General features: G+C 45.2%; 1 long non-coding RNA gene across 1 annotated transcript; it reads left to right on the top strand.

Moving 5' to 3' along the window:
- Positions 1-13129: 13129 nt before the first annotated feature.
- Positions 13130-17509, top strand: LOC123065982 (uncharacterized). The gene is made up of 2 exons (XR_006431191.1): positions 13130-14678; positions 15462-17509. It is a non-coding gene; the product is annotated as an uncharacterized lncRNA (long non-coding RNA).
- The last annotated feature ends 1196 nt before the right edge of the window (positions 17510-18705 follow it).

Below are 18705 nucleotides of genomic sequence, written 5' to 3'. Positions count from 1 at the left end.
TCACTTGGTTAACCACTAACTCCGAGTCACCGTAGACCATGAGGCGATGGACGCCGAGTGAAATGGCCATACGTAACCCATACAAGAGTGCTTCGTATTCTGCTTCATTGTTGGAGGAATCAAAGTGAATCTAGAGTACATATCTGAGCTTATCTCCTCGGGGGGAAACCAACACTACCCCGGCACCGGAACCATTCAGCATTTTAGAGCCATCGAAGAACATAGTCCAGTGCTCCGAGTGAACTTGAGTCGGTAACTGTTGTTCAGTCCACTCGGCGAGGAAATCTGCTACTACTTGAGACTTGATAGCTTTCTTTGCCTCAAATCTGATATCCAGGGGAAGAAGTTCAATCGCCCATTTCGCCACTCGGCCAGTTGCATCTCTGTTGTGCAGAATCTCTGATAAGGGGACATCGCTGACGACTGTGATGATATGGTCAGCGAAGTAGTGAGCAACTTTCTTCGTGGTCATATAGATCCCATATACAAGCTTCTGATAATGAGGGTATCTTTGCTTTGATGGGGTTAGGACTTCAGAAATGTAATATACTGGGCGCTGAAGTTTGAAGGCTTTCCCTTCTTCTTCCTGCTCGATCGTAAGTACAGTACTGACGACTTGTCCTGTGGCTGCAATGTAAAGCAGCAAAGGCTCTTTGCTGATCGGGGCAGCAAGCACTGGCTGGGTGGAAAGCAGGGTTTTTAACTCTGCAAACGTTGCGTCAGCTTCAGGAGTCCACTCGAACTTGTCTGACTTCTTCATCAGTCGGTAAAGAGGCAATGCCTTCTCACCGAGACGAGAGATGAATCGACTTAAAGCGGCCAAGCAACTAGTAAGCTTCTGAACATCGTGCACACGCATGGGTCATTTCATTCGGAGTATAGTGCCCACTTTCGCTGGGTTTGCATCGATTCCTTGTTCGGAAACGAGAAAGCCGAGTAACTTTCCACCAGGAACTCCGAATGGGCACTTGGATGGGTTAAGCTTGATATCATACCTCCTGAGGTTGGCAAATGTTTCAACGAGGTCGGTCAGCAGGTCAGAGCCTTTCCGTGACTTGACGATAATGTCATCCATGTACGCTTCCACATTCCGACTGATTTGAGTGAGCAAACACTTCTGAATCATCCTCATGAACGTGGCTCCAGCATTCTTGAGGCCGAATGGCATGGTGACATAATAGAAGCACCTGAATGGGGTGATGAAAACTGTTTTGATCTCATCGGGCCCAAACAGATGGATCTGATGGTACCCAAAATAAGCGTCTAAGAAAGACAGTCGCTCACATCCCGCAGTCGAGTCGACTATTTGGTCGATGCGGGGAAGAGGAAAATGATCTTTCGGGCAGGCCCGATTGATATGTTTAAAATCAATGCACATGCGAAGCGAATTGTCCTTTTTGGGGACCATGACGACATTGGCGAGCCACTCGGAGTGGTAAATCTCTCGGATAAACTCTGCTGCTAAGAGCCGAGCCACTTCTTCGCCAATAGCCTTCCTTTTTTGGACGGCGGACCGTCACAGATGTTCCTTGACAGGTTTTGCCTTTGAATCGACTCGTAGACGATGCTCAGCCAGTCCCCTGGGTACACCCGGCATGTCAGAAGGTTTCCATGCAAATATGTCCCAGTTCTCTCGGAGGAACTGGATGAGCGCTTCTTCCTATTTGGGGTCGAGTGTTGTGGAGATATGAGTCGGAGCGGCGTTGGGGTTGGTCGGGTGGATGTGAACTGGTTTTGTCTCACCGGACGACTGAAACGCTGATTCCGTAGCAGGCTTTTTGGCTCGCAACAAATCACTCGGGTCTGCATTCCTCTGGTGTTCCTGCCACTCTTCTGCTACCATCTGAGCATCGACGATCTTTGAGCCTTTCTGGAAGCACTCTTCTACCTTCTTGCGATTACCAGTAACAGTGATCACGCCTTTAGGGCCAGGCATCTTTAATTTGAGGTACACGTAACATGGTCGAGCCATAAAACGTGCATAAGCTGGCCTGCCCAAAATAGCGTGGTAGGCACTCTGGAAATCTACAACCTCAAATGGCAGCTTCTCTTTGCGGAAGTTCTTGGAATCACCAAAAACCACATCAAGAGCAATCTGGCCGAGTGACGCGGCCTTCTTGCCAGGAATGATTCCATAGAAACTCATGTTGCTTGTGCTGAGTCTGGACATCGAAATGCCCATCCCTTTCAGCGTCTCAGCATACAGTATATACAAACTATTGCTGCCATCCATCAACACTTTAGTCAGTCGAGTGCCCTCAACGACTGGGTCGACCACTAGAGCTTGTCTCCGAGGGGTGGCTATGTGCATCGGGTGATCAGACTGGTCGAATGTGATGGCGGTTTGAGACCACTTCAGATAATTGGGCATCGCCGGAGCAGCCATATTCACCTCTCGGTTTATAACTTTCAGTCGGTTTTTGCTCTCAACGTCAGCAAAAATCATCAGGGTGGAATTGACCTGCGGATATTCTTCGTCACTGTCCTCCTTGTCCTCGACTTTGTCCGACTCTTTTTCCTTATCCTTGTGTTGCTTCCCTTGGAACTGCTGTATCAGGAGTCGACACTGCCGAGTGGTATGCTTCGGGTAAATGAAGTTACCCTCTTCATCTTTCTTCGTGTGGATGTGACACGGTAAATCCATCACGTTGTTTCCTTCTTTATCCTTTACTTTTTTGGGGTTCCAGGGCCCCTTGGGCTTTCCTTTGAATTTTCCTTGAGTCACGGCCAGGGCTTCTCCAGGAGCAGCTGGCTCGGCTTTCTGCTTCGGCTTCCGACTAGAGTTCCCTCTTCCGGTTTCCTGGGCGACTGACTTACGCTTGCCGCTCCGGAGCCGGTCCTCTTCCTCACCATTGGCATATTTGGTGGTTATTTCCATCATATTTGGTGGAACGAGCTGGCGTCGACTGGAGTCTGGAATCCGTTGCCGCGCGCGCTCGTCGAGTGCCCGCTGAAGGTTCTCCAGTCGAGTGCGCTCGGCCAGGTTGGCCAAGCGCGCGTCCTCCAAGGCGCGAGCCTCAGGGGTTTCTCCAACGATCGGAGTGTGAAGCGCATCCATGTTCCGGCGGCGAAGCTCTTCCCTCTGCTGCGAATTGAGGGGCTCAGGGAGGTATTCCTCATGGACGTGCGACGGATCGCCTCCGCCGTTGCCTCCCTCGGCACCGGGAAAGCCGGGGGGGGGGGACATGCGGTCCATTGACCATCAGGATCTCCGCCGCTGGATCACTGCTGTCGCACTCGGATGCAGTCTCTGCGGAGCCAGCCGACAGGTCGAACAGGCCGTAGAGAGATTCGTCGGGCTCGATTGCCGCGACTTGGGCGGTGGTCGACTGGCGAGCCACCGCATGCCTCACCCACCGCTGAAGTCTCGACCAACCGGAGCGCTTACGCCGGCGGGAAGCTGGGAGGGAGGATGACACAAAAACCGGCCAATACTGGGTCGACAGTTGCCACAGAAGGACACCACGGACGCACGCTCGAAAGTGCGTAGCTCCACGGACTGGGAGCGCGTCAACGTCGAGCGGAGCCTCCTGCAGCCAGGCAGAGTCGTCGGCGATGAACGTGAGCGCGCCGAGACGGACCTCGCGGCCCTCAACCAAAACTCCACCTGAAACCATGATGATGGGAATCGGAAAAATTGCAACTTCTCCAATAAGTCGCTAAGACACCTACCCCACGGTGGGCGCCAACTGTCGTGGTTCTAAGTCTGACAGTAATTTAGGGGGGTACTAAGGAGAGGCAAGATCCTAGCTATGGAGTAGTTGTGCACACAAGAGTTTTACGAGTTTAGGCCCTTCTCAGAGGAAGTAACAGCCCTACGTCTCGGTGCCCGGAGGCGGTCGACTGGATTATATGTGTAAGAGTTACAGGGGTGCGAACCCTTCTGCCAGTGGAGGGGGTGGCTTATATAGAGGATGCCAAGACCCCAGCCAGCCCACGTAGCGGCGGGTTTAAAGTACATTAAGGTCTGGCGTTACTGGTAACGCCCTACATAAAGTGTCATCATGACCATAAAGACTACTTAATTACAGACCGTTTGGATACAGAGTAGATCTTGAACTCCTGGTGGTCGAGTGAGTCTTCATGGTCGAGTGTCTTCAAGTTCGTCGAGTGTCTTCCAGTCAGTTGAGTGGAGTCCCTCTAGGTCGACTGGAAGATGGCTTCTTCTAAAGATGTCCTTGGGGAGGGTACCTTGGATAGGTCCATGACCCTACCCTAGGTACATGACTACATCAGTCATCCCTTGCATACTATAGTTCATCACGAAGTTCCAGTAACTTGGCGATGGTGACTAGAGAACTCTGTCAATCACTATATTATCTGGAAGATTAACTCCCACTTGATTCAAGCGATTGTAGTACCCAGACAGTTTGAGCACATGCTCACTAGTTGAGCAATTCTCCTCCATCTTTTAGATATAGAACTTGTTGGAGACTTCATATCTCTCAACTCGGGTATTTGCTTGAAATATTAACTTCAACTCCTGGAACATCTCATATGGTCCATGGCGTTCAAAACGTCTTTGAAGTCCCGATTCTAAGCTGTTAAGCATGGTGCACTAAACTATCAAGTAGTCATAATATTGAGCTAGCCAAACATTCATAACATCTGCATCTGCTCTTGCAATAGGTCTGTCACATAGCGGTGCATTAAGGACATAATTCTTCTATGCAACAATGAGGATAAACCTCAGATCACGGACCTAGTCCGCATCATTGCTACTATTATCTTTCAACTTAGTTTCTCTAGGAACATATCAAAAATAATAATAAACGGGGAGCAACATCGCGAGCTATTGATCTACAAAATTATTTGCAAAATACTATCAGGACTAAGTTCATGATAAATTAAAGTTCAATTAATCATATTACTTAAGAACTCCCACTTAGATAGACATCCCTCTAATCATCTAAGTGATCACGTGATCCAAATCAACTAAACTATGTCCGATCATCACGTGAGATGGAGTAGTTTTCAATGGTGAACATCACTATGTTAAACATATCTACTATATGATTCACGCTCGACCTTTCGGTCTCCAATGTTCCGAGGCCATATCTGCATATGCTAGGCTCGCCAAGTTTATCCCGAGTATTCTGCGTGTATAAAACTGGCTTGCACCCGTTGTATATGAACATTGAGCTTATCACACCCGATCATCACGTGGTGTCTCGGCACGACGAATTTTGGAAACGGTGCATACTAAGGGAGAACACTTATACCATGAAATTTTAGTAAGGGATCATCTTATAAAGCTACCGTCGAACTAAGCAAAATAAGATGTATAAAATATAAACATCATATGCAATCAAAATATGTGACATGATATGGCCATGATCATCTTGCGCCTTTGATCTCCATATCCAAAGTACTGTCATGATATCTATCGTCGCCGCCACGACACCATGATCTCCATCATCTTGATCTATATCAATGTGTCGTCACATGGTCGTCTCGCCAACTATTGCTCTTGCAACTATTTCTATCGCATAGCGATAAAGTAAAGCAATTATTTGGCGCTTGCATCTTATGCAATAAAGAGACAACCATAAGGATTCTGCCAGTTGCCGATAACTTCAACAAAACATGATTATCTCATACAACAACTTATATCTCATCACATCTTGACGATATCACATCACAACATGCCCTGCAAAAACAAGTTAGACGTCCTCTACTTTGTTGTTGCAAGTTTTACGTGGCTGCTATGGGCTGAGAAAGAACCGTTCTTACCTATGCATCAAAACCACAACGATATTTCATCAAGTTAGTGTTGTTTTAACCTTCACAAGGACCGGGCGTAGCCACACTCGGTTCAACTAAAGTTGGAGAAACTGACACCCGCCAGCCACCTATGTGCAAAGCACGTCGGTAGAACCAGTCTCGCGTAAGCGTACGCGTAATGTCGGTCCTGGCCGCTTCATCCAACAATACTGCCCAACCAAAGTATGACATGCTGGTAAGCAGTATGACTTGTATTGCCCACAACTCACTTGTGTTCTACTCGGGCATATAACATCTACGCATAAACCTGGCTCGGATGCCACTGTTAGGGAACATAGTAATTTCAAAAAATTCCTACGCACACGCAAGATCATGGTGATGCATAGCAATGAGCGGGGAAAGAGAGTCCACGTACCCTCGTAGACCGAAAGCGGAAGCGTTAGCACAACGCGGTTGATGTAGTCGTACGTCTTCACGATCCGACCGATCCAAGTACCGAACGTGCGGCACCTCTGAGTTCAGCACACGTTCAGCTCGATGATGTCCCACAAACTCCGATCTAGCAGAGCTTTGCGGGAGAGTTCGGTCAGCACGACGGCGTGATGACGGTGTTGATGATGCTACCGATGCAGAGCTTCGCCTAAGCACTGCTACGATATTACCGAGGTGGAATATGGTGGAGGGGGGCACCGCACACGGCTAAGAGATCAATGATCAATTGTTGTGTGTCTAGAGGTGCCCCCTTGCCCCCGTATATAAAGGAGTGGAGGAGGGGAGGGGTCGGCCTTCTCTATGGCGCGCCCTGCGGAGTCCTACTACCACCAGGAGTAGGATCCCCCCCTTCCATGTAGTAGGAGTAGGAGTCAAGGAAAGGGAAAGAGAAGAGAAGGAAGGAGGGGGTGCAGCCCCTCCCCCTAGTCTAATTCTGACTAGGCCTTGGGGGGCACGCAGCCTCCCCTCTCTCTTTCCCCTAAAGCCCAATAAAGTCCATATACTCCCCGGCAGATTCCCGTAACTCTCCGGTACTCCGATAAATACCCGAATATCTCGGAACCTTTCCGATGTCCGAATATAGTCGTCCAATATATCGATCTTTATGTCTCGACCATTTCGAGACTCCTCGTCATGTCCCCGATCTCATCTGGGACTCCGAACTACCTTCAGTATATCAAAACACGTAACTCATAATATAAATTGTCACCAAACTTTAAGCGTGCGGAACCTACGGGTTCGAGAACTATGTAGACATGACCGAGACATGTTTCCGGTCAATAACCAATAGCGGAACCTGGATGCTCATATTGGTTCCCACATATTCTACAAAGATCTTTACCGGTCAAACCGCATAACTACATACATTGTTCCCTTTATCATCAGTATGTTACTTACCCGAGATTCGATCGTCGGTATCTCAATACCTAGTTCAATCTCGTTACCGGCAAGTCTGTTTACTCGTTATGTAATGCGTCATCCCGCAACTAACTCATTAGTCACATTGCTTGCAAGGCTTATAGTGATGTGCATTATCGAGAGGGCCTAGAGATACCTCTCCGACAGTCGGAGTGACGAATCCTAATCTCGAAATATGCCAACTCAACAAGTACCTTCGAAGACACCTGTAGAGCACCTTTATAATCACCCAGTTACGTTGTGACGTTTGGTAGCACACAAAGTGTTCCTCTGGTAAATGGGAGTTGCATAATCTCATAGTCATAGGAACATGTATAAGTCATGAAGGAAGCAATAGCAACATACTAAACGATCAAGTGCTAAGCTAACGGAATGGGTCAAGTCAATCACATCATTTTCTAATGATGTGATCCCGTTAATCAAATGACAACTCATGTCTATGGCTAGGAAACTTAACAATCTTTGATTCCACCAGCTAGTCAAGTAGAGGCATACTAGTGACACTTTGTTTGTCTATGTATTCACACATGTACTAAGTTTCCGGTTAATATAATTCTAGCATGAATAATAAACATTTATCATGAAATAAGGAAATAAATAATAACTTTATTATTGCCTCTAGGTCATATTTCCTTCAGTTTGGTTTTAGGCCTAGCACTGCCACACTTTATCATACAATATTGCCAAACTTGCCTAAGCTTAGGGGCTGTTTGGTTAGTAGGGCTGTTTGAATTGTGACTATCTTTGCTATATATTGCCACAAGATTTTTTCCACACTTGCCACACTTGCCTTAGTTGAGTTGCTTTGTTAGCCACACTTTGGCTTGCCTAAGGGAATCTTGCGACACTTAAGATTGCCACACGTAAGGTTAGGCAAGTTTGACTAACTTAGATGAGTGTTTGTTTTAAGCCACACCTTAGGCAAGCCACACTAAGGCCCCACATGACATACACACAAAAAATGTGGCAAGAATCCCTTAGGCTTGCCAACTTGTGGCTCTCATTTTGAAGAACTAATAACTTTGCCTAAGCTTAGTTGTGGCAAAGTTAGTCGTGAATTAAGTTCAACCATGAAGTCTTCTAGATTATACATGTGGCAGAATCTGGTGGATGATATCCAACGGCCAGTAGTGCTCGGATTTTCCATCTTTGTACCATCGGATTGGCTTCATCCAATGACCAAATTTCAAAATTTTTCACACACTATATAGGGGGTATAGATATAGATGTGCCGGTCCATTGCAATGGATCCAAATTATATCTATTTAGTGGAGTGCACTCTAAACACATTATCTATTTCTTTTTCTCTAACCTTTCGTAGCCATGCAACCAAGCCACATAAGCTTCATGGGCGCCCCCCACATCATATTTTTCATACTACGTTGACTGCAAAAAAGATAAATCACCCAAAACAAGATCTTCCCATTTTTTGTTCCTACGATGTTGTGTCATGCACGTACCTACTAGTTGTATAGTGGTAGTACTAGTAATATATTAGGAGTACAAACTTGGTACTAGCAGGAGTAGTACTACACCCTCTGACACCAAATTTCTTGGCTTCCGTGCTATAGCTAGATTTTCCCCTCATTTTTGTTTTCCAACCCGGCGGCGGGCGGGGTGCGGTTTGCCAATAGTCGGTTTGCTCAATGGCGGTCCCACATGAAAGTGAAAATGCTGGGCAACACGCCTTCCCTAAGCTCTGTGTCGTGCCGAATGGGCCGTGGAGTACTCCCGATTCCCGGGCATGTGGGGGTGCGACGCGAACGCGGTAGGCCTTTTCCTTTACTAGCAATGTGCCCGTGCGTTGTGACGGATCCAAAGTAGCACGTAGAATAGTAGTACTTGTTCAGAAACTTGAAATAAATCATTCTTCTTTTGATATACTCTTACTATATTACTCCCGCCGTTCCTAGATATTTATCTTTTTAGAGATTTCAAATGGACTATCACATACGGATTATATAGGCATATTTTGAAGTGTAGATTCACTCATTTTGCTCTGTATGTAGTCACTTATTGAAATCTCTAGAAAGACAAATATTTAGGAATGGAGGGAGTACTTTTCACTCAAAATATATTTCTCAGGCTGTTTTGATGAGGTGAGGGAGGGATGTGGTTGCTTTCAATATAATAAGGGGTTTTATGCAAATTGGAGCAGAGAAGTGGGCTATTGTTGCAAAAATGCCACAACTTACCTCACAGCCGTTAGATGCAGATCTAATGGTCAGAAACGAGGGATGACAGACACACCACCATCACCAACTGAGTCTTTTATAGAGGTAGGAGTAGAGAAACATGGATAAATTGTACTCCCTCCATTTTTATTTAGTCTGTGTATTAGCTTTGGTCAAAGTCAAGCTTTGTAAACTTTAACAAAGTTTATAAACAAAAATATTAACATATACAATTAGAAATTGATTTCATTAGATTCATTGTTGGATGTACTTTCATTTCATGTAGATTTGTTATGGTAAATGTTTATATTTTTTCTATAAACTTGGTCAAACTTTATGAAGTTTGACTTCAGTCAAACCTAATATGCAGAGTAAATAAAAACGGAGGGAGTAACATTTGGTTTCGCTCCTTGGCACAATCGATAGATAGAAATAACGATTCGAAATGCTAGGGAGGGGCTATTTCCACTAGATAAGCAGGGTACGTAGTACTAGGTTGGCGCATTGTCGGTTTGGTCACATGCGGTCCGACATGTTCTAGTGTTTCTAGCAAGATGCCCGCGGGTTGCACGAAGTTGATGGAAAAGGTAAGAACAACTTATAAATTGACGGATGGAGTACTAGTTACAGTGATGCATATAATTAAGCAAAGGGATCGCACATGTCGGTATTGACTGGAACGAGAATGCAACAACATAATAAGAATTAAGGCCACGATGATGCTATCGCAGTGGTGGTTACAGAAGGAAAGAAGAAAGATGGATCAATCAACGTAGGACTACGACCTCCTCCTCCTCAACTTAGTGCGACGGGCCACCGACCGGCGGCTAAGGAGCGGTGGCTTTTGTGGCGAGGTCGAGTTGCTTCTCAGCAAAGGCATCCAAGGCTTCCAACCGGTTGAGGAAGGCCAATGTCGTAGCGTCCTCACTGGCCTTGTAGATACCTATGTACATGATTTTCTCGTACACGTGGATGTGTAGGTCGACGAATTCTTGCAGGGCGAGGTGCCTCGCGGCGAGCGCGACCTCCAGGTGGACATTCTTCGTGGCGTCGGCGGGTAGTCGCAGGGCCACCAGTGCTTGAAAGAGGTTCCGGCCATGCAGGCCGATTAGGGTGGCAGGCAATGAGGAGCCCGGGCGCACGGGCTAGAGGAGTACGGTAACGTCGTCCGCGAGCTTCTTGAGGACGGTGAACTTATTGCTGGTGGCAACGATCATCTGGTCCAACTGAGGGTCGTAGTTGGCATCGACGGCGGCCATCCACCAGCCGGCCTCCAACACCGTCTGGAGACGATCCTCGGCGCCATGCCGTAGGCCGGCGTCGTGGACTATCTGGCACAACTGCTGGCCGCTCGCGTGCATCGCCGCCATGGGTCTGGAGTGAGCTCTTTTACGCTTAGTGTAGGTGCTTAGGCAAATGCTTAGGTGCGTACGATGTGGTAGATGCATTGGAATGGAGGGGCGCCTTCATATGAGGGCAAACTGTGTTGCGTTCACATCATGCATCCTCTTTTCCCGGACCTCCTCCTATTACTTCCCTCATGCATTAATTGAAGGAGGATGCATTGGCCGTTCAACATTTCGGGAACCGCCATTCCCTCCCTCATCTGCATTAAGGCCGTATCGGGAACTGCGCCGCCCGCTGTCAAATCGAATACTCCCTCCGTCTAGGTGAGTAAGTCATCTTACGAACACCAAATAGTAAACACATAGGCGCGGTGCATTAACTCTCACGTTAATTCTTATTTTTTTGACATAAATAGAGGAATCAACCAATAAGAGATGTGGGGCTTGTATGCTTTTAATGACTTGAGACTATCAAACATGACATGAAGTGGTCAGTTCGTTGCATGCAATGATATTAATAATGCTTAGTATCATATATTAGTATCATGTACTCCCTCCGTTCCTACATAATTGTCTTTTTAGTGATTTCAAATGAACTACTACATACGGATGTATATAGACATATTTTAGAGTGTAGATTCACTCTTTTTGCTCTGTATGTAGTCACTTGTTGAAATCTCTAGAAAGACAAATATTTAGGAACGGAGGGAGTAGTACTTTATTTATTACCATGTATGACACATAGTAGCATAGCATTTATTATGATACGGTATCATGATATGATACTCAACTCTCACTTTCTTCATTTAATTCTACGACACCTCATCAAAATTGCCTAGTTGGCATGCATGATACTAGCTATGATACTACCATTACAACCAGCCTTAGCAAATAAACATTAAAGTTCTCTCAATTTCCTCTCCACCTTGGTCACCTAGACGGAGGGAGTATACTATAGTGTACTATTTAAAAGTCGAGGGCGAGGCTTTTGCTGCGCGGTAGGCGAGGCAGTTCCGCCTAGTCGGTTCGACGGAGACGCGAGAAGATGAGGGAGTAGGCTGCTGCAAACATAGGGCTGTGTGATTTGACTGCGAGTTACTGCTGGACAGATGGGGCCCGTGATTTGATTTGCCATTATCATTTTAACTGCGGCGCTACGACCGGTGTGAGTCTCCTGATTCCTGACCACCTCCATACAGGTGCCTCTCCCAATGCTCCACCATGTAGCTGAGGCTGGCTCTTGCATGAGAGCCCACTTCTCCAGTTTTTCCTTGCCTCTTTCCTCCACATATGCAAAAATGCCATGTAAAAGCGGGCTTATAGCCCACTATTGTAGTACTTACTTGCTCCTACAGGTGCTAAGCTTGCCACATTTAAATAGAAAAGGAGGCTGGGCGACCCGCCCTCCTGAGCGCTCCCTCGATTTCCTGCCTTCTGAGCCGTCAGATGATGGTCAAAAATAGTCTTTTGTATGATCTGATGCGTTGGATCCTCGCGACTGGTTTTCACCGTGCACTAATTTCGGAGGGCCAATGACCTGTGGGCTCGGCCTCGCCCGCGATTGGCTGGGTCGGCCATTTAGGGGTGAGTGAGCGCCCTCTCCTCGCGCGCCGCGTGCGCGTCTGGGCCAAGTCATGTCCTCGACAGCCCCTCACCATTTCCCCTTGCCCGCACGCCGCATCCCCTCCCTCCTCGATCTCTCTCCCTCATCAGCCACCAAAGCAACAAACCCTAGCCCCCTTTCCCCACGGTTCCCCATGGTCACCGTGCCTCTCACTCCTCCCTCCTGCCTCATCCACCTTCCCTCCTTAGATGCCATGGTGGCAGCCGGGCCAGGGCGGGGGAAGAAAGCCATGGGGAGTCCGCCGGTAGGAGGATTGGAGGAAGTAGTAGAGGCTGGTGGAGTGACAGATGCCGAGGGCCTCGTCCAGGCGGCCGCCTCCGGCCTCGGCCCCGCCGCCTCCCATTATGACGAGCTGTTCCGCGTCATGCGCGCGGTCGACAAGGATCTCCGGGGCGCCGCCGCCGGCCCGGAGGAGAACGAGATGAAACGCCAACGTTCGCTTGGCCGAGGCTTGCTTGGGGAGCTGTCGACAAGCCGGCGGGGTGAGCTACTGTCTGGTCCCCTGTTGCCGACGACCGTGGTGTCGAGCAAGAGCGGGTCGTGTCGTCATGGGAAGAGGCTCAATGGCTCACCATCGAAGAGCCGTCGTAGGAGCCACAAGGTCAAAAAAGCTACAGACGGGAGGAGGTCGGGATGGAACTACCTCTTCCCCATGTGAGCTCTCTCTTCTAGCTCCCGCTCCACCTCTCCTCCTGCTCCCTCTCCCCCCTGCCCTCCTCTGTTAGGTGCTTCATCCTCTTCTTTCCTTTCAGAGAGATGATGAGGTCTAGCTAGGTATCTGCTAGGGGGATTTTTATTTCTTTTTGTCTACCTGATGCTCACATCTAGCTAGGCTTCTCTGGAGGATTTTTTTTGTTTCGTTGATTTTGTTGCGTACCTCACATATGTTCCTGCAAAGGGGATTCTGTCTCTTCCTATTTAGAAGATGCTCTCGGATCTAGCTAGATTACTAGAAGGCTTTTTGTTGTCTTTTTGGCTGTTTGGCACCTCGCTTTTTCCTCATCGAGAAGGGGGGCGGGTTTGTCCTAGAGCTGCTTTCTTTACATATGAGGCTTTTGTTCGTTTGCCTGATGTGTTACCCTCCTTTCAGCTGTAGGACTTTCAGGATAGACCTTCCTATCGATTTTTATTCGATAAACTTAACATATCTCATGGAAATTCTGGTATGAGATGTGTTTTTTGCGGTGGCTGTTCTTGCATGCGTTGTAGCAGATTTAGTGACAAAAACGTTTGTAAGTCCTGGAGCATCAGTATATTTAAATTTATTTTCCTTTTGCCCATTTTGTTTGACGTATTTTCTCAAGAGGAATTGATTCTGTACTTGATATGCAAGGAGCTCATGAGTTCGTGTCGCTGTTGTGCGTCGTCTCTCCCTCCTCCCGGCTCTCAACAGGAGCAGTGCAGACCCTCCACAACTGAGGATACCTAGAACGGTGAGACTATATGGACAAAGTAATACAAAATTCAGATTTTAGAGCATCATGCCATTGTTTAATCTACTTCTGTAGCAAATATCTTGGTGAGACTGTATGGACAAAGTAACAGAAACTTCACATTTTTGATCATGTGAATTGATTGCGAATCTATTGTCCTTGTATTACTACTTTTCTATTGTTTGGACTGTAATAGATTCGTCTAGAGCATTCAGGTTTCCAGTATTCGAAGTACATTACATGATTCGGTCCTATTTAGCTTGGTATCCTATAATACAACAAAGGTTGAAGCGTAGGTTTCTTTACCTATACCTACGATGGTCCTGTCTGTTATCAGCTTAAACTGTAATTTGCATTAGCAGACAGACAATGGATGTTATGGGTTCATAACTTTTTGTTATATTTGAATCGGTATATTAGGTTAAGGTTTGCTAAATTGAAAAACATGTGGACGGAATTTCACTTTTTTGTGTAAGAAGGATTACTGAACCTCCATGTAGAACAATATTCAACCAGAAGGCGTGCCAATTTGGTGTCACAATATGTTTTTATTTTTCTTCTTAGTCAAGCATTCCGGCATGTCAATTTAATTTTCTCTTTCTTTGCTTCTGCAGTACGGTCCTATTGTTGACATCGATTTGAAAAAAATGATATGTGCGGATCTTAGGAAGAACATATAAAGTTAAATTTGGGGGTGTTGCTTTTGTGAGTGACTCAATCTGATATGTCTAATTCTGGCTTTATGCGGTACCATGATCTTACAATTTGTTACTAAAGATACATGATGTTTACTAAAGATATGTCTAATTCTGGCTTTATGCGGCACCAAGTTTGTTGTTGTGGTTGCGGAATGGCGCACAACAACTAGGAAGCGGACTAAAGCCATGGCACCAGTGGTAGCTCTTCGATGGAGCGCCTCATGCCATGAAGGCACAACCAGCGGCTCCCCACGATACACAACACCGAGGTAGGCTCGACTCCCTTAATCCCCTCTCTCAATTTCTAAACTGTTAGATGGATTCGTCTTGATCTCAGATGATAGTTAGTGATTTTGTTCTCTCCTTTTCCATCTCATGATGGATTCCTTCTTCTAAGATGAATTAGTAACTTTAGCACCAAATATATTAAGTTATTTGTACAAAGAAAAGAGCATATAGCAAAATTCTCTGCAATCCCTTGTTAGCATTTGTCTCTCTGAACTGTTGTTCGTTGATAGACCAATAACCATGCCGATTTGCACTTGTATAATGCATTCCTATGTTTTCGTGGTGAAACTTTGCCTTCTCATGGGTTGTGTTCTGCCAGGTATAAGTTTGCCTGCAAATTGTTTGTGCTAATGTCTGTAAGAGCTGTTGTAGCACACCTATATCCACAGTGATGTAAACAAAAAACAAATGTTTACCATGAATAAAAACAGAATTTCCTCGAAAGAGTTGTTGTACAGTAGACGTATATACATACAGGATGTTAATAATTTGTTTTGTGTTAGTCAAATTGTTGAAACCCGGAGTTGGGCCGAGGAGCTGGCCTCCACTTGAGAGAAGCAACACCGGCGTTGGGCGTTCCGTGTGCAGAGTGCACAAATTAGTGATTTTGTTGTGTCGTTTCCAACTCATGATGTGATTCCTTCTTTAAGATGAATTAGTAACTTTGTGTGGAGGTGGCACCACAACCTGCTGGTTGTTGTAATGCCTACCTCAAAGAGATTTAACTGCTTACAAAATTATTTTTCTACTTGGCTGTTTTGCAGATGATGAGGTATGCCATGGAATGATTGGGTTTTGAGTGGTAGGTGATCCCTATGCCGGCTGTGATAGCGGCCATCATTGGTATACAACAATGCAGCGATTGTCTCGGGTGTGCTCCCATCCTCCCCACCTCCCCTAGATGCGCAATGCTAGGAAAACTAATGATTTTGTTCTCGGATGTTCATACATAATCTAGGTTGTTATTGAGCTCCACGGCTGGCCTTAGATTGGCTAGCATCGGCACACTTTACTCAAATCTATACCATAAGAACATGTGCTCCAGTCTGACGAAGCAACCAAGCTGTATATACACATCTTTGCTTCCTGATCCATTTTGTTTTGCGATTCACGCCATCCGTGATGGTCAGGCTGATGCTTCTTCGCTTGATTCTGAAGAAAAGGATGATCAGATTCAGATTCCCAAGAACAATAGGTGTTGCATCTTCTCTTGTATCTTTACCTGTGTACTTTAAATTCACATGGACAGTCGAATTGTATGTATATACACACCTTGAAATTAAGAAACTCTGGTGGTGCAAAGGGAGTTGGGACAGGGAAGAAATTAAAGCAGTGACTGCTCTGCACTAGCTGTACAGGGATCGAAAGCATATAGGTATAGCAATAAATTCCCTTCTGATGTTCAAGTTAAATTTCTTTGTTGAAGATATAGCTGGAAGTTATGTTCTGAATTTGATTCTTTAAACTACAGGCTATTTTGTGTATTAATCTCTTCATTTTTTTCCTACTACACTTGCCTAAATTGAGATAAGCTGGCTCAAACTGCAAGGGGTATTCTTTGAAGGTCTACCTACATCTACACGTTGCACAAAAGATTGGATCTTTGTAGTGCGTCTTCTCATCAGTAGAGATTACATAGTAGGTAGTAGGGACACCATAATATACTATCTTCTTAATTTAGTATTTTATTTTAGAACATATAAGTACATTCTGTAATATGTGTCTTGTTTTACTTTGTCCGCGGTGACTGGAAGTATTCTCGGCTTTACCGTCAATAAAAAGAAGGCATACAAAAAATTAAGTTTTTTTCCTTAGTTGCCTCATTTAATTGTCGCTTATTTATTTCAAGTTATTCAATTCTCATGGAGCTTTCCTTTGCTAAAGAAGAAAAGAGGGGTTGTCAGGTCAGACTTTGGTGCGTCTCTGACTAGAGATAGCTGGATCCGTGTGACGCTCTTCCAAATGGTGCAGATTCACTGACTGGTACAACCTCTATACCTTTGCTACTCTAGCTTCTTTTTACATTTCTTAGTATCAAAAAATAAGTTGGCCCCAGTATATACTTGAAGATTGCATCTGGTACAAAATTGTTGGCTGACTAAAATAATTAGGTATACTGCTCATCTATGTTTTATAAATAGATGATGGTAATTTTTTCTAACGTTGGCCCACCCGGTTAATTGAGTTGTGTCTATGAAGGGTCAGTAGAGTAGTTGCTTTGAAAAAACTGGGAGTACCAATTTGGTTGCCATGCGATTGTAAAGCCAGAATGGTGGTACTGAAAAGTGGTATGTAATGGTCATCTGTGTTCTGGAGTTGGAACTTTGATTCTTTTGAAGCTGGAATAGCTAGGTTGTATATACATACATGCCACCCACTAAATTCGGATTTCAGTATATTGTTTAGAATACCACTTGCTTTCACTATAAGTACTGGACTACTATGAGTGTTGTCGCCTTCGTCGATGAGAGGACGAGAGCGGCAATAGCACTAGCCAGCAAGGCAGGCTGCTTGGCTCTGGGGCCGACACACACCGTCCACTTCCGTTGGGCTGATCTGCCACTTCAAAAACTTATGGTGGCCATAAGAAATCTCAAGAGCTTATTGTGATGATTTGAATGTAAGCAGTTGCCCTCGTTGTGCTTGTGTGCTTCTATGTCTTTTGTGGTCTATTCTTAGTGTATGGAATGGTTATATTAGCCCTGTAGTTTACTTTAACTTTTGAATCTTGATGCATCGAAAATAGTTGTAAACTGAGACCTTATTTCTGTGGGTGAAAGAATAGATGCACACTGGCTCTTTTGTTGTTTTTGATTATTGAAAGATACACATTCTGGTTTGCATTAATGGTGGTTAAAGTATAAAATGGTAGTAAAACCAACATCCAACTTTCTACATCTGAAATTTTGGATTGTTGTGCCAAAAATAAACAGTAAAGAAGGAGAAATCTCCTTCAATATTCAGTTGGTACGCAGCTGCAGCTTCTATGTCATATTTGGAAGCTACTCTATGTGATTTTTTGTGTAGTTCGTGATCAAATGAAGATAGAATTTTTATGAATATAACATGTGCAACATGCTACTAACTGAGTCAAGTTTTTTTGAATTTGTTCACTTTGTAGTCAGTGGAAATATGGATGTCTTATGCACTTTTCCTGCGAAAGATGAACTTCATGTTGCTTGCTATGAAGAAATGAGGTGTTTGCCTGGTTGTAAATTTCATGCTGATGTTATTGTAATTATGTTATGTTCTCTAAAGAAACATGGGGTCGGATCCAAGACATTTCCTGATCGCAATAGCCAATGAAGAGCAATTCGAAGGGGTGGACATATTTTGTTGGCTGCAAGCCCCTATTTTCTTCAATTAAGAGAGATTAAATTTGTTGCCATATGTGCTTGCCCGTAACAAAATCAACTAAACCATGGATTTCTTTTCATCGCTAACATGGAATAAACAGGTCTATGTGTCATTTTCAATATGGCATGGTTTAAAATAGGCTTACTACTACCAGTGTCTGCAAAATGAAACTATTTTCATCGACAACATGGCTTTAGCGGGTCTCTGCGTCATTTGGCGCAACGGGTCAACTAGTAGGCATGAAGGATGATGTGGCAAGTTTGGTGACCCAAGGAAGAAACGGTGCTAAGCGCGTGTGCCTAGGTGAAAATACAATTTTGAGTCTATAACTAATTAAATGAAGCAAACTTAGCAATAAAAAACTAATAAGAACCTATGCATTGGGGACTTGATTGCTAAGCCATTTAATGCCCTTAGCACCTCATCTAAGCACCATTTCATTAGAAGAGGTCACTCCTTGACAAATGCAATAAATACTACTTCATGAAGAAAGAGAGAGAGAGAGAGAGAGAGAGAAGTAAAAAAATACACTTATAGCCAACCTTATAGCTAACCTTGTTGTAGTATGAGTGACTAAGTGATGACTATGTATGACATACCAACATCAGATAGCCTAACGCATCATGTTAAATCTCCAAGGGCATGACCGTG

This window comes from Triticum aestivum, chromosome 3B (genome assembly GCF_018294505.1).
Source record: "Triticum aestivum cultivar Chinese Spring chromosome 3B, IWGSC CS RefSeq v2.1, whole genome shotgun sequence".
NCBI lineage: Eukaryota > Viridiplantae > Streptophyta > Magnoliopsida > Poales > Poaceae > Triticum > Triticum aestivum.
The sequence above is the reverse complement of the archived record's forward strand: the minus strand, read 5'-3'. Positions and strand labels throughout refer to the sequence as shown.